A 26,547-nucleotide genomic window follows, 5' to 3' on the forward strand; every position below is an offset into this window, starting at 1 on the left:
CAAAGCATCCTTATGAGACAGCGAAACCAACAACGTGCAGCATTCTACACAAGCACTACTGTCACTTGGGATGGATAAGAGGCCATAAAGGGACCTCAGAACAATACCTGTAGCTTAAACAGCAAGCAGAACATCTGATGCTGCCTAAGAGATTCCATCTGCCACTGAAAAAAAGAAGAGCAGACGGCTAAGCATTAAGTGGCGAACAGAACATAGCCAAATAGGAACCATGTAGAGTAAGTGATAACTTTATTTGATTAAAATATAATCATAAAAGCAGGACATACATACCACACATATACAAAATAGGTAATTAAAATGACCAAGAATGATATTAAAATTCAAGTTTTAAAACTAAGTTGCAGCAAAATATATATTTTTTTAAATTGATAATGTAACAAAGAAATGAGTGTTACTGTCAGAATCTGAGAAGAAGGCCCAGAGTTGCAAGAAGACCCAGAGTGTGTGAACGTTTCATTAAAACAGCTGTCAAATGTCAGTATCAATGGAGAATCGTCGAGTTCGCATACCCTAGTATTGCAGGCATAGAGAACACAGGGGAGTAAGGTTTTGTGGGTCTACAGTTTTGTTTTAGTCACCTGTAGCCCTCTTTAAAATTGCTACCAGGCCTGCAATTTGCTGGTTAAATATACGATATACATGATAAATACAAATTGTAAAACTTATGTTAAAGGCTGTGTTCGCTGGGTTCAAAGCCGCAATGATTTCCTGCCTGCAGGACCGAACTCCCCGTCTATTCAATTTTGGCCTCAATTTTAATCTGCGCTGAGTCAAAAGTGCGGGGCAGAGGCATACAACATGCTCCATAGATTCCACCGGGGTCCCGCAACCCCTGCACTGTTGGTTGTCTGATGTGCGACACCAGATAGGTAAGTGTTTCAGCAGGTGCCATTCCCCCAGTCTAAGCGCCATAAATCGCAATTTTAGATACAAAAAACATGTGCAGGGCAGATATGATGATGGTGATGCCAACTGGTAAGTATTGATTACTGCCCATGCATGCTTGCATTTGGCAAGAGAAGCTTTGTCGATGGTGTGGGACAGGATGCGAATGCACTTCTTAATGCTAGTTTTAAAGGCTGTTTGACTGGGGTTTAGGTTCCAAAGATCGCCTGCTGAAAATTGCTGTACACATTCATTGAAGAACTTACTGTAGGTCCCACTTAGATTATTACAGCTAATGTCCGACCTCAGCACTGACTCAAGAGCCCCAGCTTCAGCCCGCCTTAGCTTATGGCACAGATTTAAGTAGGCGCCTAGGCTGGAGATTTTGTAGTTTAAAAGGCCCAGTTCTAGTCTAATCTTTGCGGCGGAGGCAGATTTCGGCATATGAAAAACACTTTTATAAATCTTGGCCAAGTGTTGATTTAATGTTGTGCTGATTTTCCCCCTGAAAATTTCAATACCGTATGACAGCGTGGGGCCAACTTTGGCTTTCATGACTTCCATCATTGGGGTTAGATTCTGACCCATCCGTTTTTTTGAGAGTTTTGAGAAGTTCAATCGTTGCAGCCCTTCTCGGGTAAGACTGAAGAGAGCAAGGTCATCGGCATACAGAAGGTTACTTAACTGCACACCACCGATCTTAGGGGGAATGGCTATTTGTCTCGTCCAGTTCGGCTGAGAGGTCGGCAATAAACAGGTTAAAGAGCAGTGGGGCTAGCACACACCGCTGTTTCACTCCTCGTGTTGTTGAAATTTTTCCAGACAGATGTAGGCCAGGACCAAGCTTAACTTGAATCCAGGTGTTAGTGTGTAATTGGACAATGGCCTCCAGTAGTTTGACCGGGATTCCCCATTTCGTTAACTTTGCCCAGAGTGCTGCCCTGGTCAAAGGCAGCTTTAAAATCAACGAAACAACAAAAGACCAGCTTAGATGAAATAAGCGATTTATCAATAAGTATTGATAATGCCAGTAGATTGGACGTTGTACCGGAGTTTGCAATAAAGCCCGTTTGGTTTTTGGGAATCAGACCTTTTTGGTCAGCCCAGGAGCTCAATTCTTCAAGTAAGATGCTCGCAAAGTGCTTTGCCTCATTGTCCAGTAAGGCTATCAACCTATAGTTGTTTGGGGACGAATGGGCGCCGGACTTGTATATTGGGTGAATTACTGCACCTCGCCATGAGTCTGGTATGGTTGAAGAACTCAGCACAGATCTAAAGAGGGTTGCTAATTGTTGTGACCAGTAGGGAACATTTGCTTTAAACAAGGCCTGTGGCAAACCATTTGGACCTGGCGCTCCGTCTGGTCTCGCTTTTGAGGCTGCGTCAGCTCTTGGGAGCTATCCTGGCGCTCCAAAGGCCAGTCTTTGGACTTAATGGAGGTGTTTGTTACTAGAGAGTCTACACCTCCATTGGCCTTAAAATGGTCAGTCAAAAATGTGACCCATTCTGCCTCAGCAATATTTGCACTCCCCTGTCTGGTTGTTCCATTAAGTTGTCCATTCAGTAATGCCCAAAATTTTCTTCAGTTGCGGTTTTTACTTTCCCAAAGAAGTTTGCACCAAAATTGATCAAGGTGAAATTGTTTGTCTTTTTGGTGTACCTGTCTATAGTTTTTTTGAGCAGTTTTGTAGTCGATCAAGCGATCGTTAGATTCTGGATGCTTCCTGGTTGCCCGCAGGGCGGTATTTCTGATCTTCTTTAATTTCATGGTTTGGCTTGAAATAGAAAACTGGGAACTACAAATAATTGTGTGAGAGTGCGAATGTAATGGAAAGAGGTTTAACAGATGGTAACAAAAATTTGACCAATCAGCGATGTGAGAAGCTATAGAAGAGGGGCCACCTAGTGTAAAAGACAGTCATTCCTTCTTGATGTTAATACTAATTTCATCGTTCCATAAATTGTCCCCCAGCCATGAGATTCCGTTGCGGTCCATGCCCCAGCCACAACCCCAATATCCCATGCGTCATGAAGCAAGACCCCACGTCGCGGCAATCCTTGATCAATTGGAATATCAGGGTGTTATTGAAACATGTGTGTCCCCTATGAATAATCCTTTATTCACTGTGACGAAGCCTGACGGATCATACCGCTTAGTTTTGGATTACCGGCACTTAAATTCACACTATCGGACCTGCGCGGTACAGAATACTCACGGTTCGGCTCTCGTTGATAGTCTTGTGCGAAAAAGGTTTAAAACCACACTTGACATTTCCAATGGCTTTTACAGCCATAACCTGTCCTCTATTAGCAGTCAGTGGACAGCGTTTACATCAGGCGGCAAACAAAAACAGTTTACAAGATTAGCCATGGGCTATAAAAACAGCCCTGGCGTCTTTGCCACCCACGTAGTCTCTCTTTTAGAGAGCATCGACCCGGATGCATTCTCGTATGTCGATGACATCTATCTCACAGACGACGAGTTGTCCCCCCATATGTGTCGCGTTGACAATATTATTGCGAGGTTTGCAGACTTCGGTTACAAATTTAACTTTGCGAAGTCTCACATTGCAGAATATACAGTGTTGTTTTTGGGCTACGAGCTTAACAATGAAGATAGAGGTTTGGCTCCTCACTTTCTGGAGAAGTGTGCATGCCTGCGTGCTCCTACAACATTGAAAAAATTACAGTCTTTGCTGGGTTTTCTGAATTTCGGTCGAACGTATATTCCTGATTATGCCCAGCGTATCAAGCCGCTTTATGCCTTGGTACAACCTACTTTTTCCAAATCATGCTGGCAGCTAGAGCATTCAGCTATCTTGCAATCTTTGCGAGCTGATCTTCTTGCTTCAAAATAATCACTGACACGTGATAACCACACTAACCTGGTAATAAGAATTGTGCCGGGCGCAGTGTGTTTCACGTACTTAACGTTCAATGAGGGCGATACCGTCCCCATTGCATACAAATCACACTTGTACACCTCTGCTGAGTTGCGCTTTTCCACTGTCGAGAAAGTTCTGACGGCGGTGCAGATGGCGATTCTTAAAGAACGAGCGCTGTCGCAAGGAAAACGCATGTTGTTGTGAAACCATATTCTGCCCTTGAGGCAGTAACCAAAGCAAGTGTACCAAATTCCAAAGCTTTGCATCCACGGTGGATACAATGGGCGACGACTTTGACTTTGACATCGCCAGATGTCACATACATCTTTGATGCCTCTTTACAGACTCAGGAGTTCTTGCAGTATGAATTCGTTCATCCAGCTCCTCTGTCTTTGCGCCCGCTCGAAGATTACCAGTGTGTCATTTACACCGACAGTTCGGCGCAGCCGGCGGTTGGATCAAAGCATGCCTATTCAGCGGCCTGCGCGATTGTGGTTGGTCCATTCGTAAATGGTGATTTCCAATCTGATGCCGTGCATACGCAGTAATTGGGTGATTGTACCGCACAATTGGCAGAGCTTCGGGCTCTAGTGCTTGCACTAGAGTTTGCTGATCCTCGGGTCACCACTCTTATAGTGAGTGACTCCTTCTTTTGTGTTCAGTCCTACAACGACAATCTACATTTTTGGTCTCAAAATGAATATCGCGATTCCAAAGGTAGCACAATTAAGCATAAAACGCTTTGGGTTAGAGTGGCAGAATTTAAAGAACGCCTGCCGCTCGTGAATGTTATTCACACTCTTGGTCACCAAAGACTTGGTGTCCATGCTGTCGGAAACAGCCTAGCTGACGAGGCAGCAAAAACAGCAGTGGCGACATACTTCGTGGCAGCAGTTACAAGATCCAAAAGTAAGATTGATGATGACATCTTGGCAGCTATTGCTGCGACAGAGAAGGGAAGTAATTACCCGAAAGGTTTCCCTTCTCGTTACCATTATCACTTAAGTCCTGATAACGTCCTGTTAGTGAGGATTAACGACGTTGGTGACAGATTGATTCCCAACACGGACTGCAGACCGTCTTTGATACTAGCGGCTCACGAGCGGTTGGCATCTGCCCATGCTGGCGTTGCAGCTACTGTATCTCTGTTACAACAACGTTACTGGTGGTTCGGTTTATACAAACAAGCCCAAGCTTATGTTCTTAATTGTGACATTTGCCAACAGATTAAGCCTTCAACTGTTTCGCGACCACCACAAACTCAGATGTACATATCTAATAAACCACTGGGGTGCGTTTATTTAGATCACTGTGGTCCATTTTCCTCTGATACTGCGTACAAGTACATCTTGGTTGCAGTGGATTCGTGCACACGTTTTCTATGGGTGTGGCCACAAAGGAGTGCTGATTCCCGGACTGTCATCAGGGATTTGCATGTCTTTGTGGGAAGTTTTGCATGTGGTACCTTTCATTCTGATCAGGGTCCTGCGTTCGCCTCTAAGGCGTACAAAGAAGCCATGAGAAATTTGGGGGTCCAAGTCAAATTTTCGTCTCCCTACCGACCTGAGGGCAATAGTGTGGTGGAGCGAATGAACCGTGACTTAAAGCAATCTTTGACAGCACGGGTTTTGGGCACTGGCCGGAACTGGCTAGCCCATTTGTATAACGTCCAACGTGCACTTTATAATCTCCCTAGAAGGTCTCTGGGTGGGCGGACCCCATACATGATGCTCTTCGGAATAAGAATGTTTGTCCCAGACCTTGATGGTCTAGACATGGCGGCGTCAGCCGCACCCTTTGACGTAGATGAACACTGTGCTGTATTGCAGAATCTACAAGAAGCCAGAGACAGTCTATCGAAGGAACACATACCCTCCACGTCTGATGCTGAGCTTCAGATTCCGGTAGTCGGCTGGCTGCCTCGAGTTGGTGACCTGGTCCGTGAGAAGGTGGAGAACAAGAAGGAGTTCGGCACCTCTTATCGTGCACCGGTTCCAGTGCTTGGCGTGCAGGGTACAAGAACAGTCATTTTACCTCCACTTCCTGGTCGCAAGGATAACAGGTACATCTCTATTGACAATGTCAAACTACAGCGAGTGGCCGATACTTCTTAGTAGGACTCCAGCGGTTTCATGCCCTGCGATGCTGAGAGATTCTGTTTTGGCTCCTGCTTCTACCACCTTGTCTGATGTTGCCATCGAGATGCAAACAGTTACTGATCCTCTGTTATTACCACCCGCTGGTGGTCTGCCTGAAGAGACTGAGTATGCTTATCCTACAGATGTGCAATTGCGTGTTTTACAATCCACGGCAGTTAATCAGTCACGTTTCTCCTTTGACACTAACTCATTGACTTCCAATTCCCCCTCAAAAGTTTCTATTTTTGCTAACTGGTTCAAAAGACATTTTTTGATTCCCCCTTGGACTTACATTTGACTGGTGCTCATAGGTATTTTTTTGTTCATGTCCATTGGATTTGTAGTGGTATTTTTCCGGCTTGTGAATGGACACTACCTTAAAGAAAGATCTACAATTAGACTAATTGATGGAATTTTGCGCCCCCACTCCTCATCTCACATCATGAAGAGGGACCAGACTTTTGTGAATATTACTGCCTGGCCTGTGTTAGATGGGATTGCGTGGGATGCTGTTAAATTTCAAATTAATGGTCCGACTGAGGTCATCAATGTACCTAATGTATTTCGTGTTTCTATGGGTGATGTAGTTAAACAAAACATCCGTTCTGATGATTGGGACGTTCAAGCCATAGAAGCACTGTTTTCTGATTTGAAATATTATGCTGCATTTGATGCTGAGGATTTATATTCAGATACTGCGAATTATGCTGAGCAATTTTGCTTTCAACACTCTTGCAATCATTTCCTGCATAAGGCAAACACATTTCGAAATGTTGTAAATTTTACCCAATGGGAACATTGTCCAACACCACTTTAAGGTAGCTCACCTACATTGGTGGACAAATACACATATTTTTCTGATTTCAGTATTTCCAAGCCGACCTCCTTTTATTTTAAAATGGCGGCCGAACCCGCCTCAAAGGTCAGGCTAACACACACAAAATTATTATATTCGAACTCCTTTATGGATGAGTTGTCAATCAAAGGTTACGATTTATGGAAGGCTACTATTGATCTTAAATCGGTTTGGGGTTCCACACCGTGGTAGGTACAAGGGACAGAAGCTTTGCACCGTGCCTGCCTTATACCAAATCACATGTTGTTTTTAAATTCGACAATCTTCCAAACCACCTGTCTTGGATTGGCTACTTCGAAAAAACTAAATTTTCCCTTGATTCCAGATCTGGGTGCTTATCCGAATTGGGATAACCACACAGAGCTATCACTTGATGCGTTGCAGTCATCTATCTCTAACACGTCCTTCAATATTTCTAAATTTAGTCCTGAAGGCTGGTTAATATGGCAGTCGAGCTCAGATTCCTGTCAACATCGGTTTCTGGGTATGGAACCTGGGTACACGCAGGTGCGCGTGGATCCTCGTTTTGAGTCCTCGCATTCAGTAACTACCTACTCTGTGGGGAAGTTATGTCAATCTTGGCTGCAACATTCCACCTTGGCATCTGTTAAAATTCATTTATCAAAATTACATGACAAAATAGATTTGAATGATTTTGTTAAGGGTCCTGTGAGTGGCAGGTCCAAAAGATGGGTGTATGCTGTTTATAACGAAATTTGGAAGTTGTCACAAATTGAAGCTGCTTCCTGCTTGAGGGCTATTGATCAAGCGAATATGGAAAAAGTATTAGCCGTTATAGATAATAGCATTAACACCCTTTCTTCCAGAATTTATACGTTAGACAATATAGTTTCATCTGTTGTGGATATTGTACAAGATATGTCTGTGTTGTATCATGGTCAAAATCAATTGCGTTCTGTAATGCAGTTTGCATGGACGTTGCAAACGTTAAAGCAAGGGAAAGTCCCATGGGACTATATGAACACGTCATCTTTGTTTCTTCCCTTTAATCTGACTGCAAAACAACAATTCATGTCCATGAAAGATGCATCATTTGCATTACTACATATTGAAAAGTTAGAACCTATACCTTTCTCTGTGGCCGAATTAAATTCAGCCGTGTGGCTTATACACGGGTTGATCACTTTACCTTTTCCCCTGTTTAAATTCAGCTCTTGCATGAAACCTTATGCACTAGGCAGATATGAGCAATTAGGTACTGCCTTCCTGCATGAAGTTTGGTCACTCCCCTTTACATACAGATGTACGAGAGATGGTAAAGAAGTATACTTGAAAGGCGAGGAATGCACCTCCACGCCTGATCATGCAGTAGTATGTAGGCACATTCAATTGCATGGCGCATGCAATGTGCATGCCCCTAACTTAGCTTGCGTCCTGAAAGGGATTCCAGTGCCAGCAATTACACCATCATTTATGCTGCTTGCTAACGGTAGTTATTTGCTTTTAAATAATGAAGCTTGCTGTGGGATGCTAGTGGGAATTCCCTACATAGTGACTGTATCACAGAGAGTGGTTTGCTGTAAAAATGTCCTTTTCCCACCCCCGCATGGGCGGCTCGATGTATCCATCTGGCCTTCCATACCAACCTTGAAAGCAGAGTTCAATAAGATGAGCAGAATAAGGGCTCTATTGTCTCAAAAAGAAGTCGCGCTGACTTCTTCCCGGGAAACATTTGTCCTTCACGTAGCAAATACGCGCACAGAGGTGCAGGCGCTTTTGAATACTGATCTCACACTTCATTTTGGGACCCTGATTCAAACTATCTTTAATGCCTCGTCAACAAGTGGCTTGGCTCATTTTTTCAAAATTGTGGGCTCCGGCCTCGTGACCTCCTTCCAAACTATTTTAGTGTGATCCCGGCCTTTTTTCATTCTATTTTTTCCAGCGTCTATGGCGGTCTCCCATTGATTCTGGCCCTCGTAGCAGGAGTACTGTTGTTGATCTGCCTTCTGCGCAATGGCTGCACAATTTGTGTCACACGACAGCCTGCCTCGGCTGCTGCATCTCCGTGACCGGATGCTTGAATATTATGGTACATTTCCACTGGCGACTTTAAGCATAGCCTATGGATTGTCCTTCCGGTTTTCCTACTTTACATGCGTACAACCTGTCTTTCATTGCCTAGACTGTCCCTTACAATGGACTCTGGATTTGTGCTTGTCAAACTCGGTGTCTCCCGCCCCGCATTATGATCGACTGATGAGTCCCTTAGTGGCTCATGAGTTGGACTGTTCTGGCATCAGGATTATGGCCTGTGGAGCGGCACATGGAGTCCTAGGGAATTGGGACATCGGAACGGCTGCATATGACTTTCTGGCAAGAAGTTATCTTGAAGAACATGCCGGTTGTCCTCTGATGGTACTAGAGGCTCCGGTTGTCGAGGAACATGTATGTTCTTTTGAATTATTAAACTGGATGGCAGAAACTTTTAGAGGACGCTCCAACGATTTTTTAATGGAAGCTGTTGCTACCTACTGTGCATATACGTTACTGGATTAACTGAGAGGTCATCCGACTTTCCGTTGCACAGATTACTATTATTTTTGAAGTTTCTAATTAAAGTTTTTTCCTTTTTACGATTAAATACCGCATTATGAGCATTGCCTTTAATAATAAACGTTAGATCTTTTTCCCCCTTTTTGTAGGTTTTTTTCTCTTCGTACTTTCACTGCACCTTTATAGGGATTTGACATTCAAACACTTAGTTCCGTTCGTCCGCTCTTGAACTCTGCGTTTCCTGATTGTGTCCCTATTGGCTAGTGGTCCGATCACCGGGGGTGTAGTGTGGGTTGCAATTTACATAGACACATTGCTAAGTTAGCATAACCGCGTTAGATGTTAGAAAGCCATCTTGCCGCTTCTGCTGCTTTTTGCACAAGATACTACAGTTGCATGTTATTAGTTGAAAACTGCTTGCTCACCTTTTTCTTCACATGAGAACTGTCTGTTGTTCACATCCCTAGCCGTGAGCTGCGACCTTGGTCTGTACACTGTGTAAAAGAAACAGTCTGAGTCGCTGGACAATGCATGTTTTTGAGTTCAGGTTGATCGGCCCACTGTTTAGCCATAATACGCACGCAGCTGCAAATACCTGAAAGTTGAGTGCTTTTAATATTGCAGGCTGCATGCTTTACACACATTCTGAAGAAGAGGTTTCCTAGGAGAAGACCACATCTGATCCAGTGATGTGAATCCACTGAGCTGATCTTTACGGTATGGGGTTCCCCATTCGAGCCTAGAGACCTTTTATTAGTCTAATAATATTAGCTTATTAGTGAAGGGAAGGTGGTTGTACCCACTGTCATTTATAATATGATTTCTCCCTTTATTTTCTATGGTATTGTAACAATGCTGATGGTTTTGATATTAATCATTTGTCTGCTTATGTTAGCCAAAGTACTGCATCTTAGGACACGAGGTTTATAAAATAAACTCTTTAAACTTTACCGTGTCTTCGTTTACTCTTGTTGTGGACTGATATGAGAATAATTATGAACAGGTATTTCTGATTCCCACCATTCCTGAGAGTACCCTAAGTCGCTTGTTCTAGGTTGTCTATTCATTGGGACCTCCGTGATGATACGGATAACGAATGGGACACTGATGCTGGCCGGATAAGGGGTTCTGAGGTGAATTTCTGGTACACCACAATTCACTGAGGTCCTGGTTTCCTACGCATAGTTCTGTGCATGAGCAGAATCCCTGCAACACTCCTTCCTCGCAGCCAGAGCCTGGAACGTCCTGCCACTCCACCTCAGACAGACATCGCTCCCCATCTTCGCAAGAAACCTCAAAACCTGGCTCTTCAACAGACCCCCCCCCTGATGGACTGGAGCCTGCTAACCCCCCCCCCCCCCCCCCCCCCCCCCCAGCGCCTTGAGACCCTTACGGGCGAGTAGTCGCGCTTAACAAATGCCTGATTGATTGGTGCAGCAAAGGAATAACAGGCCTCATTGATCTAAGAAGTTTATCATTGTAGACAAACTAGCGGGTGAGAGTACGTTTCGCAAATACCATATTATGTGTAAAAGGTCAATTAAGAGCAGGGCTTTAAGTGGGCCGGGTACTGTTGGTGCAGAGTGTGAGAAGTTGGCCGGCATATGATGTCCACTAATTATAGTAGGCACCTTGCACCAGTCCAAACAACCCTTATTGATGATTAGGTTTAAGACAACCTTTATTGAAAGCTATCCTAGTGGTAGCTATGGAGAGCAGCCTTCAGGGTAAGTCTTGAAGTAGTGTAAAGCAGCTTGATTTACCAGATTATAACCTCTTGAATAACTAAATGAAAGGAGAACCACACAGGGTGTATGTATATAATATATGTATTTATTTCTAAACACTCTCTACTAACCTCTTCATGAGATTAGAGAGCAAGGCACACAATAATACAGTTCTAAAACGACAGCACAATATACAATGGGCCCCAGAGGGAGACCAAACCATATATTAAGAAAGTGGTATAAGAACCATGACTTGACTAGACACAGTGCCTAGAGCATGTAGAATTGCTGGGACCCCAAGGAACCACCCAAGGTAGTGACACAGGGGACCCACGGGGATGCGTGCAGTGTGAGAACACAGCCGCGAGCCCCGTACAATCCTATGGGAAAGTCGCGGTTGGAATTTTAGAGTTTAAGGACACTTCGGAGAGGACTTGGAGCAAACACTTTCAGACTTAGAAGGTTCTAAGGCCTGCACCCACGTGAGCACCAGAGTACTCGTGTTACCTAACCCAGGGAAGCCGGGTGCAGAGGTCCCAAATGGTGTTGGGAATCTTCGATGTCGTCAATGGAGAGTGTGTGTGTGTGTGTGGGGGGGGGGGGGAGTGGGTTATTATGTTGTCCGGATTGGAGACCAACAAGCCTTGGCAAAGACAACCCATGCGGTGAGAGTAAAACGGCTTTGGTGTGGACCAGCAAGGTCCTGTGGACTCCCCAAGTGATTGAGAGTCAGGGCACGTCTGGAGCAACCAGGTAAGCTCGTTGAAAGTCAAAGTAGCCTTCTTAGGGACCCACAAGTTGGCAGACAAGGGATCGCGAAGGTACCTCGAGAGGAATCACTTAATACCAGCCCACGGGTCACTCGAGGAGTGTAGGCCAGTAATCTTCGGTGGAATCACTGCTCGGGGTCTAGACTACAAGTAGCCCAAAGCACAGCCTCAGGGATCGCCAAGAAGCATATGCTGCTGCAAATGTGCACGGTGTCCAGGGGTTCGGGTTGAACGGTCCCCACAAGGGCTTTGGATCTCATAGTTGCTGAGAGCACGAATCAGCCTCGGGGAAGCTTGGAAACCCACCTCCTGTGTTGCAAAGTCTTCGGAGTCCTTCAGGAGCTGCGTAGTTGCAAACCGGACAGATGCGTCTTTGGTGCCTGCCTTGCAGGGGAGTAACTCCTTTACTCCAAGGGAGATTCTTCGGTCATCCAATGTTGTGTAGATAGTAGAAGTTCTGGGATTCTGTAGCAGAGTTTTGTCCAGGTAAATCTAAAGTCCTGTAGTCAGGGGTTCCTACTTTATACCCACGGAAGGGGTGGGACAAACTCTGGGGACCCACCTATGGTAGGGTCAGGACAGAGGGGTGGCTACACCCATGTCCTTTGTCCAGTTTCGTGCCAGAGCAGGGGCGGGTAGCCCCTGCAACCGGTTTGAGCTGGACTATGCACAGGGACACCAAATGTGCCCCCCGAGCAGACATCAAAGCACTCTTCAAGTGCACCCACCCAGCCCCAATACACTAAGGCCTGTCTGAGAGGTGGTCACACCTCCCTGTGACAGGAAACCTATTGTCCAGGCCCCCCCTGCCGGAGTTTCGACCAGTAGCAGGAGGGCAGACTCGTGTCTGTGGCTGGCAGCATCCATTTTGTGATATCGGGGTCTGTGAATCTGGTACCGGGTGTACCGGTGAAGTCATATTTCTCCCTCTAGCAGAGTGGAATCATACCTCCTCTGCCAGTTACTAGCGGGGAGGTATGATTCCAAGGTGTTTGGCACCGAACACAACATGTTTCCATGCCGCCATTCCAAAGTTAGCATTTACCACGAGGTTATAATGCACTTAAGAGTATATGGTTTGGCTGCATCACAAACAACCCCGGAATAAAGGTTCCGATGGCTGCAGAGGGGCTCTGCTCATGCATGGGCACCCTCTCACATAAAACCCAGCACCCTGCCTTCAGGATTGATAAGGCTTGCCATAGGGGTGACTGATAGGTTTATATGTGCAGTGATATGGGTAGATGTAGGGAACCTATATCTAAGTAAGGGGTGCATACACCCCCTTACACAGGCTGCTGTAGCAGACCTGTTGTGTCATTTTAAATGGTCTCCCAGGGGTGGCATAATACATGCTGCAGCCCCTGAGAGGTCTCTGGTGTACCTATGCCCTGGGTATATAGTATACCATATACTAGGGACTTATTAGGGTACCCCAGAATCAAATCTGTGGTGTACCTAAAGTACATGCAATCAGTTTTAGGGATCAAGCAGATAGACTGGGGTCCTGATTAGCAGGATCCCAGTCAAACTAAGTCGAAAACCGGCAAAACACCAGGCAAAAAGTGGGGGTAACCATGCAGTCAGATTCCACCTTCCTACACTGAGCACCGGCAGTTCTTAAAGGCAGATGCCGAGACGAGTCCCTATCGGGCTCTCCATTTTTACCGTTAGAGTGAAAGAGAAAAAAAAATGAACTCTGCAATAGTACCATCGTCACTGCTTTTGATGTAACTTCAAAGACACTCGTTTTTCAGTTTTATACAGTGCAGGCTTTACATGGGCACCAGTTACATCACACAAGGACATATTCATTACTTGAATCACAGTATGTTGAGCTGACTTCAGACTACAACCTGCTTTCTCAGCACGAAAGTCGCCAACTCTAGCCTTACGCCACAACCTCGCGTACAAGAACAGAAACATTTGCAAAATGGTATACAACGTTGTTACCAAACCAATAGGCCTGACTTGTTGTAATGTTACTTGTTGTGTTCCATCTGTCTGGATGAATGGAAAGAAGCAGCAAAATACCACACCATACTAAATGCAGATTTTAACTTAAGTGTTTTAAGTCACGCCCTTAATTGAATAGGCCACGCCTCTATGAGAGACCCCCCCACCAACAGTTTTTTTATCCCACTTAAAACTCTGACCAAGAGTGCAATAGGTTTACGAAAAAAAGTTATTTTGTTTTCTACCTTATGGGACGAAAATAGATTAAGCATTTTCTCATTGAGAGGATTTGCAGTTTCCATTTTTTCTACTTGTCTCATGTCAAACGGTGGCATCGAAGTAATCAGGTACATGTTAGCTTATGGCATTTTAACGAGATTAAATCAAAATAGAATCCTTGCAATAACTCAGACAGTGACATTGACCCTCCATCCCAGTGAGCGGTGGAGCAAGTTTGCACGCAATCTCTGGATTCCTTACAGTGAGACCCATGATGCTGATAGGAACAATCAATGTAGTGTGGGCAAGGTTACCCCATTGCTAATTCCTAATCTTTTACCGCCCACAGCCATACATGGCACCCAATTGGGCACAGTCGCCTTCCACCGGTGTTCGATCTAGTTCCATGGGTTATGAGTCTCCCATTTGCAGAAGAGACCAGGGAAGTATCTGAATGTAGTTATCAATGTGGTTTCCTGTAGTTCTTCAAGCAACCCCGCAGCATCACATCTGTCTGCCTCAAGCCGTTCTCCAAGTCTTCAAAATGTTCATATAGAAAGACATATGGATCCTCTAAGAAGACCACCCTGTTCCACTGATCTCTCCTCTGTGTTGTCCTCCATGGAAAATATTTGCTGCTCCAAATCTTTTACCGCTTTCCTGATGTCACGAGATATTTCCTAAGGCCTGTTTTAAGGGAGGAGAGTTCCTTTCTCAGGCCTTGAAAGAAAGTCTCCGGGGACTGAGTCCTTCTTAAGTATACTCCCTTCCTTCTTAAGTATGCCATGGATGAGCCTGTCCCTGCTGGACCGTCCAGACCTAGAGCACATCTCCCACACAGAGGGTACTTTCTGGTTATGGGGCCGCCATGGTTGTGAAGCAGATGTCAGGTCGTTCAGGAACGAACACTAGGTGTCCAGCAAATGAGAAGTATTATGGCCGGGTACAGACAGACCCAGAGCCCACCAACAGTGCACCCTTAAATTAGCCTTAGGTTTGCATCTTGTGGTGGCTCACTTCTTTAGCTGTCACAGATGACTTTCTGTAAAAATAAAGCTAACAAGGGTAGTAGCCCAAGTCAAACCTTCAATTGCAGTGTAACCCGAGAGTTAAAAATGTATGGGGGGAAACCACCTGCTTTTTGTCTCTCCCAGAATTTCTACAGTTGACCGCCAGCCTGAGAGAGACCGTCACAGTTCCCCTGTGCAGGGGGACTATGATTTTTTTAATTTTTTTTTAAAGGTATGTAATTCCACCACAAGCCCCACCCAAAGAACCCCCGCCACACACACCTTAGGGGTGTCAATATGGTCTTCCCCATCACGGAACTCCCAGGTTTCATGACTGCATTTCAGCCGCATTAGAGGTGCACCTGGTTTGAACCCAGCGCAGGTCTCCAACTGACCATCGGCTTCTTGTGGTACTGGCTGTCCAAAGTTTGCAGTAGGATCCCCCATGTTGTCTCATATCAATGTGGTCATGCGGCTCACAGTTGTTTTTGTCTATCCCAGGCGTATTGTCAGTGCTAGGAACTGTGAGCATATTACAACTATCCTCAGATCTCTCCATTGGTTGCTGCTAGAAGCTTGCATTGATTTTAAGCTTTCCTGCCACACCTATAAGCTCCCAATTCTTGAACAACTCTTCTTTCGAGCAGCGTAGCTGGGGATTTCTGGAGGGTCCCACATCATTTGTAGCAACTATCTTTCTAGCCTTGCTCCTCCATTGGTCAGGAAAATATACACAGCTAACCAGAGCTGTCGACTTGCTACTCTCTTTTGGATGAGTATCCATACATGCAATAGGCCTATAAACACGTTTTTATAACTGTCTATTCAAATCTTGTGCTGTAAACTCAATCTTAGAACGATTCAGTGCTAGAAATGGCACAGGCCACGGTGTTGACTCCTAGGGGAATGATAACCAATGAATCAACAGGGTATGCCTTTGTGTCTTTGCAAGCTGATATGGTATAAGGGTCGTTTTCAGAACCTTGGCTAAACAAGGACATAATCTGAATTGCCCTGAAACATTAAGAAAAGCATGTCCTAGTGATCAATGTTAGCCTGGGGTTACATGGGCACATTCAAGATCCGCAGGAAGAGAAATAAACCCCAGGGGACAGCGCAAGTTATTTTTCAAGTTTCTATCCAGAATAGTGAAATTATTGCTTATTGGGCACCAACCAGCAGAAAGGACGCAATACACAATAGGTTGATTCACGCGAATCCTTTATCCCTCTCCACTGTTTGAAGGCTTGTTACCATTGTGTATTGAGTTGCAGTGGGTTTGATGGTCTGGTTTTTCCAGTCTAGATTTAGCTGGTGTTTAAGAAGTGATCAGAGTAGTACTGTGGCATCATATTGGGGACCTCGGGCTCCACGCAGCATTTAAAGCTCAGAGCAAATGTGCGGGTGGATTGTGCGTGCAGGTCGGGTGTACCTCAGATTGAGCTTTATTGATTAGATCTTGAACAGACTAAGGCCTGGGACTGTCCAACCACAGGTTCAAAATCCCATGGAGTAATAAATTGCTTCAGCGGGCCACCAACGTTAGGGTCAATTTTCACCATGTGGCGGTATTATGGGGGCATAATGAATGAATGGTCGCAATAATATTAATAATAATATTAATAATATTACAATTTGTAAAGCTCATGGCTACTCCAGAACGGAGTGTCTCGGCACTCAGAAGTTGAGACAATATGCACTAGATCAACCACTTTAAAGGGGTGCTTACTCTAACAGAAGAACCTTTGTTTCTTTCTGAACTGAAGTTCGGAAGACACCTACAGAATTTCCATAGGTAGCACATTCCATGCTTTAGGAGCCAAATAGGCAAAGGAACTACCTCCCACTCTAACCCATTTGAATTTTGGGGCAGTGGCAAGTTTGGCTGCTGCTAATCTCAGCTTTCTGGTGGGCAAATATAAATTTACAATTGCCCGAAGGTAGTGAGGGCCATGAGAAGAAAGAGCTGTAAAGCTATAACAGAGTGGTTTTAAAAAGACCCTAGGTTGTCACACCTGTATTTAAAGTAAGGTGTTCACATGATGATTTGATAGTCATCTTCGAGCATCTAATTGTAACAAGAAACATCAAAGTTTGCTCAACACAGTTTTTGTTGTCTATTATTTACAGATAATTTTGAGACCGTCTGACAGGAGCTCGAGCAGCGTGGTCTAATGGCAAGAAAACAGGTCGCTTTTCTCCCCACTAATTAAATATTGTTAGATGTCAAATTTTGCACACTCTAGAAGCAAAACAACTGCCACAGCGTTGTGCAACAGCAGATGCACACAAAGCCAACCCACATGTCCCTTCTGGGGAAAGGATTTGACGGCAGATGGTTCTCAACCAGGCGGACAATGGCCAGATGTCCGATAAAACACAGTTTGGCAAAGCTAAGGTGAGAACAACAGAATGCTGTCGAGATCAATTCAAGAGAAATGTAAACTAAACAATATGTAATGTATGTGGGCCTATGAAGAGCAGGAGAATGGCGATCTCCACTTAGAACGGTAGTGGTACCAGGCAGATCAGACAGCAAAAATGTAAATGCACAAATCATAACAACGTGGTTTGAAAGAATTTGATCATTAAGCACAACAACAGCTTATATTGAGGAGCACTGGCAGGGCACAGCTGGTCCAAATGTACTGACCTTTCTCAAATTGATAATGAATTTCAGAGCAGTGTCCTGTCAGAGTGCCCTGCAAAAGAACCAACGCTGGATGCTGCTCAAAATAGGGGTGCCATGGGGGGACTGAAATGTACTTCCAGAGAAAGAAATATGTATTTTTATGCAGGGTAGTCGATTAGTCTTTGGAAACGCTAGAGTAGTGAAGTAACCGAGGAATGGAAACACAAACATTTGAGCTTCATTGTGTTTGGAGAAGATGTAGCATGAAGAGGGTACTGTTAGTATAAGTTTACAACACAAGTCACAAGAGGGGATAACCCAGGTCTAGAGTCAGCCATTACAGAGTATAATAGTAGTAGTAGTAAGTAACTTTATTCGATAAAAAATTTCATCATAAAAGTAACATGCTATACAGATAAAACAACGCCAATCCAGTCATGCGTGCAAGGTACATAAAATTTACAAAATTCATTAAAACAAGATTTATATTAAAACTAAATTCATAACCACGTAAAGAACATCATATCATATTTCATATAATCATCATTGGGGGGCTTGTTTTATCCTGCGCATGCGGGTCTACCAAGCACTGCCCAGAAATTTGGCTACCCCACAAACCATGACTAGGGAAGACGTATCAGTAATAAAAACCCGCAAGGCCATCTTGTGACACCTTAGACCCCGCTCCCTACATATTGGTTTAAGCCATAACATTCTTGCACCCCTGTAAGTAGGACAAGCAAAAAGAAAATGAGCCACCGATTCCTTGGGTGCTGCACATCCAGGGCAAGATTTTACTATAGAGTTTGAATTATTGCACCCAGCAGTAAATTCATTCACCGGGAGGGTCCCGAACCTTAGTTTTAGATAGAGTGATCTATCCAAGGGTTTTTGTATGAAATCAAGGAACGGTTCAAGTTTCCTTTCGGGTTTAAACTCTAAAAACCGCTCTGTAAGGGTGCCCCCTTTGCCTTCCTTGGAGGGTGGTAATTGGCTAGCCCATATTTCAATCAACCCTAAGTTTGAAACCAGCTGTTTAAGTTTACTCAGCCACTTAATCTTATTACCCGAATTAAGTGAAATTAGTTCATCCAAGACAGCCGCATATTTTGAGAGTTCTGGCGATCTCCTAAGACGAACCCAAAAGAGTAACGGGCGCAGGCAGACTATATCTTTTAATAGACGCCTACCCATGTCTAGATGTAATGGTTTTACCGGGGTGGAGGAGGGGAGTGACACCAATTCTCTCAGAAACTTATTTTCTGAGCTCACCAGATTGGTTGTGTCCTCAAAACCCCACAGCTCAGATCCATAGAGTGCCGAGGGCAGTGCTTGACCTTCGTATATTAAAAGGCAACGGGTTTACTCGTGGACTCTCGCTGCTCCCGCAGAATTGCTCCAGATACTCGTTTATGATTTAAGAGCATTTTGGCCAAATGATCCTTCCAATTCATCCGGCTATTAACCCTTACACCCAAATAGTCAAATGAATCTACCAACTCCAATAGGGTACCATTAAGGGAGATGTTATTCTTAAATCTCTTTGCTGGCGAGAAGGCCATAAGCTTTGGTTTAGCAGTGTTGATAGTGAGACCTCTATCCGCACAAAACGAGCTAAAGCGGTCCAACAGTTTTTGTAGGCCAGTCGGAGTTTTCGAGATCAGGAGGGTGTCATCCGCAAAGAGCAGGGTAGGTGTTTTTTCCCCCGCCAGGGACGGTGCGTCTGCTGGATCCTCCCTCAAGTGGTCCACCACTCCGTTCACAAAAAGGGAGAAAAGAGTCGGCGCCATTACACATCCCTGGCGGACTCCTCTCCCCACGGCCACTCTCTCTGTCAACTGGCCCTGAGTACCCCATCTAATCCTTGCATAATTCCCCTCGTGCAATTTCTTAATTAATTCCAGGAGGGTGATAGGAAAGCCCATTTTTTGTAAAACATCCCATAGTCTATCACGTGGGACCAGATCAAAAGCGGATTTAAGATCTATGAACGCCAAGTACAAGCTGCCCTTCCCAATGGTCACGACCTTCCAGTAAATAGCGAAAAATCGGAAGATCTGATCCACCGTACCCACCTTCTGCCTAAAACCCGCTTGGAGTGGGAGAGGATATTTTTTCCTTCTATCCACGACCCCACCCTGGATATAATGACCCTGCCAACCACCTTCTGGACCACATCTATCAGACTGATCGGTCTGTAGTTGGCAGGGTCATCCCTCGCCCCCTTTTTAAACACTGTTACCACCTCAGCTCCCTTCCAAGAGTCCGGGACTGAGTGGCCTCTTAAAATCAGGTTCATTATTGGGGGGATCAGTTTAGCCCAAGTTACTGGGTCATTTAGGAGGAGATCCCCAGGTATCCCATCAGGACCTGCCGCCTTTCCCGGGATTAGATGTTTAATAGCCAAATTAACCTCATTAATAGAGAAGGGATCCTCAGGGACCATAGATACTCTATAATCAGTATCCATAGTTAGGGATGGAGGGCTTGGCTCATCTAAGCCACAGTACAGATCATAAAAATGTGTAAACCATTGTTCTGTTATATGGTTAGGGTATAGAGTTCCGATCTCCCTCTCCTGCCTTTATTAATTAAGTCCCAGAATATGTAGGAATTCTTACTCAGGGAAGCAATTTTAAGGTTCTGCCAGTGTTGTTCTTCCCAATCCCGTTTCGCTATTACTAGTGGCCTGGCATAATCCCTCCTAGCCGCTCTAACTAGTGAAGGATTCTTTTTAAGCAAAGCTGCAGTTAACGCCTTCCTTTTGCCCCTACATTGAGCCGTATACCAGGGATTACTTGTTTTTACCCGAGTAGGTTTCTGTCTAGAACTACCTCCCTGTGTAATAAAATATTGGGCCACTTTCTCTATCACGTTTTTATAAACTAGGGGGAATGAAAGGCCTTGTACATTTTCATTTGCGGCTACAAGTTGCTCTAGGTCTGCAGTCATCTCTACTAAGTGCTCACTAATCTTGTCTAAGGTCCCTTCCTGGGATGAAACCCTCTCCCATTTCAGCCGGCGATTAGAATTGAACGGGACAACCTCTTTAGTTTGCATTAGTGGGATTTTATTTCTATTTTCCATTTTTAATCCCCACCTTAACTCTGTGCAGAGGGTGTTATGATCACTGCCCTGGGATGGTATTACCTCCATGTCGATTAGTTCTCTCCAGAGATTAACGTCAAGTAAAATATAATCTATTCTTGACGGGCCATTAAGCCTATTAAATGTATTTGCCCCGTCTGGATCTGAGCTTGTTCTACCATTTAATGCTCTCAGATTGTGTTGCAAGGTCAGGGCATTTATCTGAATTGCCCTCGGAGACCATTTTCTGATTGGTGCTAATGTCAAGGCCGGAATAGACCATCTAGAATCTTCCTCCTCGATTCCCAGGGAGTCATCTCTGGATAAAGATTCGAAGGTGCAGTTAAAGTCACCTCCTACGATGGTTTTAGTAAACGGGGAGCTGCCAGCTATTTCTAACTCAAGGGCTGCTATTGTACTAGACATTTGATCCCCTGGAGACCCTCTTGCATAGACATTATATAGATCTATCTTGCAATTCATATCTTGCCCTTGGATTGAAAGATGTAAAATATCCTCGGACCCTGATTTATGGACAGTAATGTCCCAATTTAGTTCGATCTTGATCCAGACAGGAGTCCCCCTGCTGGTCTACCCTTCCCTGAACTTATTGCGGGGGTATAAAAGGTTGAATACCCAGATTTATATACAGGAAGCATGCTCCATGTCTCTTGGAACATGCAGATGTCAAATTTCTCAATGAAGAGATTCCACTCTGGTAAGATCACCTTTTTTTGTAACCCAGCAATGTTCCAAGAGAGCAGTTGTACCACCTTCTGGGTCAATACCGGGACAACTGTTGTAACTCCCGTACTCCCTTCCCTCCTGCAAGAGTTTAGCTCTAGGCTTTCTAAGCTATTCCTTGCTTGCTTCTGAATGGTGTCACTGCCTCCAAAACCCGCCGATTGCCCTATTAACCTACTCCGTGCACTATCTGATTGGGGTTGAGTGCTCTGCCACACAGGGCGTCATTCGACCTGCTCTAACCCACTATACCTGTTTCTTTTTTTTTTTTTTTTTTAAAAACCTTTATTTCGGTAAATGCACAATACACAGCGTCTGCCTACAACCCCTCGGGGCCGGCCGCTACGACATTGTAGAACATAGAACAATAATGTCAGGATAAGAAAAGGTTTTAATTTTATGATTTTGTCGAGTACAATGTAGTGAACTACGAAAAGAGTCGAAGCTGACATTGACCAGGAGAGACATCACCGTTCACGGAGCTCCCAGAAGGAGGCGTTATATAGGAAAGCATTTGTAAGAAAACAGGTGGCCACCATCCGGGAACTAAGAGCAAACACTATACCACAGAATGATAGAACACAATAAACTCCCTACTAACACTGAACCCCGACCCCGAAGAAACAAAGAAACATAAAAGAGAAAGAAACCGAAGAAGAAGAGAGAAAGAAAGAAAGAAAGAGAAAGAGGGCCATAGAGACGAAGAAAAGACATAGAACACATCCCATCCCCCCACCCTGCATACCAGCGGAAGGCCACGGCCCACCCCCCCCCCAATAGGCATGCCTGTCGCCCCAAATGAACCCCAAGTAGGAAAGAGAGTCTGGAGAGTGGGAAAGAACATCCCAGTCTCCGACTCCCAGAGAAGGCAGGAGGAGGAAATTTTACATACTCCCGGTCACCACAGCCCCATAAGCATCCCCCACCCTGAATATCATCAGCACAACTGAAGTAGCAAGCAAAGCAGCAGGTGGGGAGACTCCATTCCAAATGTGCGAATAAATCAGATAATTAGCAGTCCCGTCCTAGTCCCCGCCCGCCAAGACGTACAGCAAACTAAAGGGAATCGCCCAGCCCTGGCCCGATCCTAAGTGGCCCCACAGATCCACCCCCGCAATCAACAATAGCAAATTACACACATGCGGCACAGCAAATACATAGACAAATATTCTAGTCCGGGTCATGCCAGGCGGTCAGGCAGGATCATCAAGGGAGACAACATCAGCCCTGGCCAGAACGCTGAGACCCCACCAAGCATGGCCACCGCTGGAAGTGCACCTCAGGCAGAACAAAGGAGCAAGATGGCCGCTCCCGGCATAGAAGACGCAGAGGGAGAGGAAGCGAGAGTTCCCAATCATAAACCATCACCACAGCGATAGTGACCAACACAGTTTTCCCCACAGAACGGCACACACTCCGGCGATGTTGAGGAAGCCGTGGCAACACTTGCAGAGGCAGAGTCTCAGCTTGTAAAGTGGAAGGGAGCTTTGTATCTGCATCTTTGTCATTAAAAGAGCACTCGACACTGTAGCCAGGGAGAGGACGTTCCACAGTATCCCCCTGTCGCCACATTGTATCCGCCTCGAAGGGAATGAGAGGCATTGGGGGGTCAGACAACCGCAGTAGTTCCCTAGATGGCATAGCAGCATCGATCTTCCGCTCCAGTTCTCGAGTGGTTTGGCACCATGTCGCCCTCAAGTCTTCCAGGGCTAGAAGGATATCACCATAGGTCAGATCTGCTCCTCGCTTCCGCATGTCGACAGTATGTAAAGGCGCCACCGGGACACCCTCCAGCTCGACAGTAGGCAGGGAAGCTTGCGTCAGGGATATGGAGGCTTCCGTCTTTCCGGCGAGGTAGACCGGCACCGCCACCATTTTTGCAGTTAGCCCACATCGGAGGGGTGAGGGCGACTCCATAGGACGGAGGAATAGTAGTTAAGGCAAGAAGAGTTACTGCTCGCTACACGGGGCTCACACGATGGGAGAGCCCTCGGCTGTATTGCAATGCGGGTGGTGGGCGCTCTAAAACGGATACCGCTCTGACCGCTGGTAGCAGGACAAAGGAAGGTTCGCCAGCCCGGACCCAATCATACAGGAATTCTCTCCGTCGCGAAGAAGGCTCCGCCAAGCCGCCCACTCCCCATCCGGTCACATTTCCCCAGGCGCAGGTCCAGCCCCAGGTCGTCTCACCGTACGTGATAAGCGGTGTCCGGTGACGGTGGTCGGGCCAGGGTGCGTGGGCAATGTCCGAAGTCGGCAAACTCTATGAATCCTCGACCAAAAAAGCCGGCGGGGACATCGGAGGAATGCGGAAAGTATCAGCGCATTCGTGGTTACATTTGCTCGCGCCGTAGGCAGGATTAAAGATCAGGATGTCATGTAAACAGCAGACGGGCTGCGGAGCCGGGAGCTCAGACGTCCTGTCCGTCCGCCATCTCTATACCTGTTTCTTAGTGGGAAGTGAGAAAGTAAAGGGGAGTATGGATGGTGAACCTCCCGGTGTGTAATACCCTGGTGGATTTTAAATGGCAGAATATTCTGACTCCCCTCCTGTCGGTTAACTGAATCCAGTCCAGATCTCCGGTGGGGAGTAGGATAGAAATAGGATAGGTGCAAGGGGAATATTTGGGTGTTTGACCAAGGAAGCGGCCTACTGCAGATAAATTCTACCGCCCTGGTGCTCCTAAAGTTGATTACTATACAGTTTCCCATTATGGTTTTAGGCCCAGACCCAATCCAATCTACCCTTCTTACACCCAATATTTCACCAGAAATATTGGGAGGGAGAGGTCTGTTCTCATTAAGCCATTGTACACATTTGTTTTTTAGTTCGAAGTAATCCTCACTCTTCCCCTGGCTTAAGGAGGGAACCCCCGCAAGGACCACGACATATGGTAGAGATTCAGTCGGAAGGTCGAGAGTGGGCAAAGCTGGTGAAGTCCCCGCCTCCAGGCTATTTCTTCTACTTCCACTAGGTCGAGGATGACGGTGCAGTGAGTCTGATCTATTTTCAATAGATCTCCTCGGGGCTGGGGATTTTCCCACATCTACTATGCCTGCCCTAGATGAAAGTGAGACGGGATTGAGTGAAGGATTTACAGGAACCGGTACGGCTGTAATATTTTTGCCAGCTAATGGAATTATGGGGTCAGGCATGAGGATAGATTTGTCAATACCAGAGCTTCCCGGAAAACCGGGCAATTGGGGTTTTCCTAGACCTGTATTATTAATCGTAGAGATCAATCTGTCAAGCCTAGATGTTAATGGCTTGAGATATGAACCAATGATCTTTTCAATGTGTGATTCAAAATCAGATAGAAGGTGTGAGACCCAGACAGGGGTTCCCAAATTGTTCGGAGAGGGACTAACGGCAGCCTGTACAACATCCGCTGAGGATAAGGGTACTTTAGCCTGCTTTTTTATTTTTATTTTTACCTTTCTTCCTTCTCAAGCACGGTTTGGATACATTTCCAACTAGGGGAAGTGAGGGTGGATTGGAGACCTCAAGGAGGTCAATAGCATCTTGTGCAATTTGAGCGCAGGGCAACTCTGCAAAGGAGCACATGAGAGAAGAACTAAGATCAGGGAGGTTAACAGTGCCAGCAGAGAAATCCCCAAGCGACTGTAGGGGAGGAGCAGCCGGTGTGATAGACAATCGCCTTTCCGTATTTTCTATTGCAGATGCTACAACCCCAATTGTCTTCTGTAGCATCTTATCAATAGCAGTAAGGCTTGGGAGAGGTTGTGCTGTAGCAGCCTGGTAATACGGCGAGAAGAAGCAGGCTTTGACATTTCCCCTTATTACTCAGTACTGGAATTAAGTTTAACAAAACCCACCTACACCAAGTCTGATGCTTACACCCCAAATAAACAAAATGTGACCTTTGTGGGTACAACAATTCCACAGCACAGAATAAACAAAATTACAAGGGGGTGGCCCAGCCCGGCCTCCTTCGGCCTTTGACGGGCAAGGACCGGCCCGCCCTTGGCCCGGGCTTCGTCCGGGCGCGTCCCGCGCTGCGGGGCTACAGCGGGCCTTAAGTTCCCCCCTGGCGCAGCCTGATGACGTTGCTTGCAAGCGCCGGGGGCTGAGGATGCTGGAGTATGTAGTTTCTAGTAGCCGTTCCCCTCACGGCAGCGAGAAAAAGCGCTGTGCAAGATGAAGTAGGGACCCCCAACAGTGGCCGTTCCCCTCACGGCAAGCACGTAGACTCAAGTATGGCACCAAATCAGGAAACAGCGTCCCGCGCTGCGGGCTACAGTGGGCCTTAAGTTCCCCCCTGGCGCAGCCTGATGACGTTGCTTGCAAGCGCCGGGGGCTGAGGATGCTGGGATATGTAGTTTCTAGTAGCCGTTCCCCTCACGGCAGCGAGAAAAAGCGCTGTGCAAGATGAAGTAGGGACCCCCAACAGTGGCCGTTCCCCTCACGGCAAGCACGTAGACTCAATTATGGCACCAAATCAGGAAACAGCTCTCAAAAGTGATGCTTGTGTGCAATGGCAAAAAAAATAACTGACAAATGGCAACGCAGACTGGTGCCGCTCCTAAGGGGGAAAGATTCGAATTTGATGGAAGTAGCAGAGACAAACACTATTGGAAACGTCTAAAGAGGGGGAATCCCACTCACAAAGTTAGCTCCTAGGCCAAATTATTAGGAGACTCCAAACAGGTCAGACTTCAACGCTGTTTAATACTTTTAGCAAAAAATTAAGCCAATGTCCGAACATCCCAAGTTCTAAACTACATCTACTATGGTTAATTCCACAGATGATTTGAAGCCCAGGTTCATTTTTTTTTTTTTTTTAAAGTGATTGGTTTACAATACATGGTCCAAGCGAATGTATTAATTATTGAATATAGTTGTCTCTCCTTGGATTATTTCCAGTAATGCTGCCAACTGCAGCTACTCTTTTAATGAGTATTCTTCCTATATTGTTAGAATGTACCACTCAGACTAAATATTGGTATTTTTTAACCGATTCTCTTTACGGCTGCCGTTAGGTCTTTGGGTCTAGGGTTTATCCTGCTTGGTCGTATCAAAATTAATTTGTAGTGTGCACTATACCAATCAAAATACTCCCTTCTCGTTCAATCACTTTT

The 26,547-nt window shown here is 45.6% G+C and overlaps 1 protein-coding gene across 1 annotated transcript in view; it reads right to left on the bottom strand.

Moving 5' to 3' along the window:
• Nucleotides 1-26,547, bottom strand: part of MTFR2 (mitochondrial fission regulator 2) — a 131,333-nt gene that overhangs the window by 97,580 nt on the left and 7,206 nt on the right. The window lies entirely within an intron of this gene.

The sequence above is a fragment of the Triturus cristatus genome, chromosome 6 (genome assembly GCF_964204655.1).
Source record: "Triturus cristatus chromosome 6, aTriCri1.1, whole genome shotgun sequence".
NCBI lineage: Eukaryota > Metazoa > Chordata > Amphibia > Caudata > Salamandridae > Triturus > Triturus cristatus.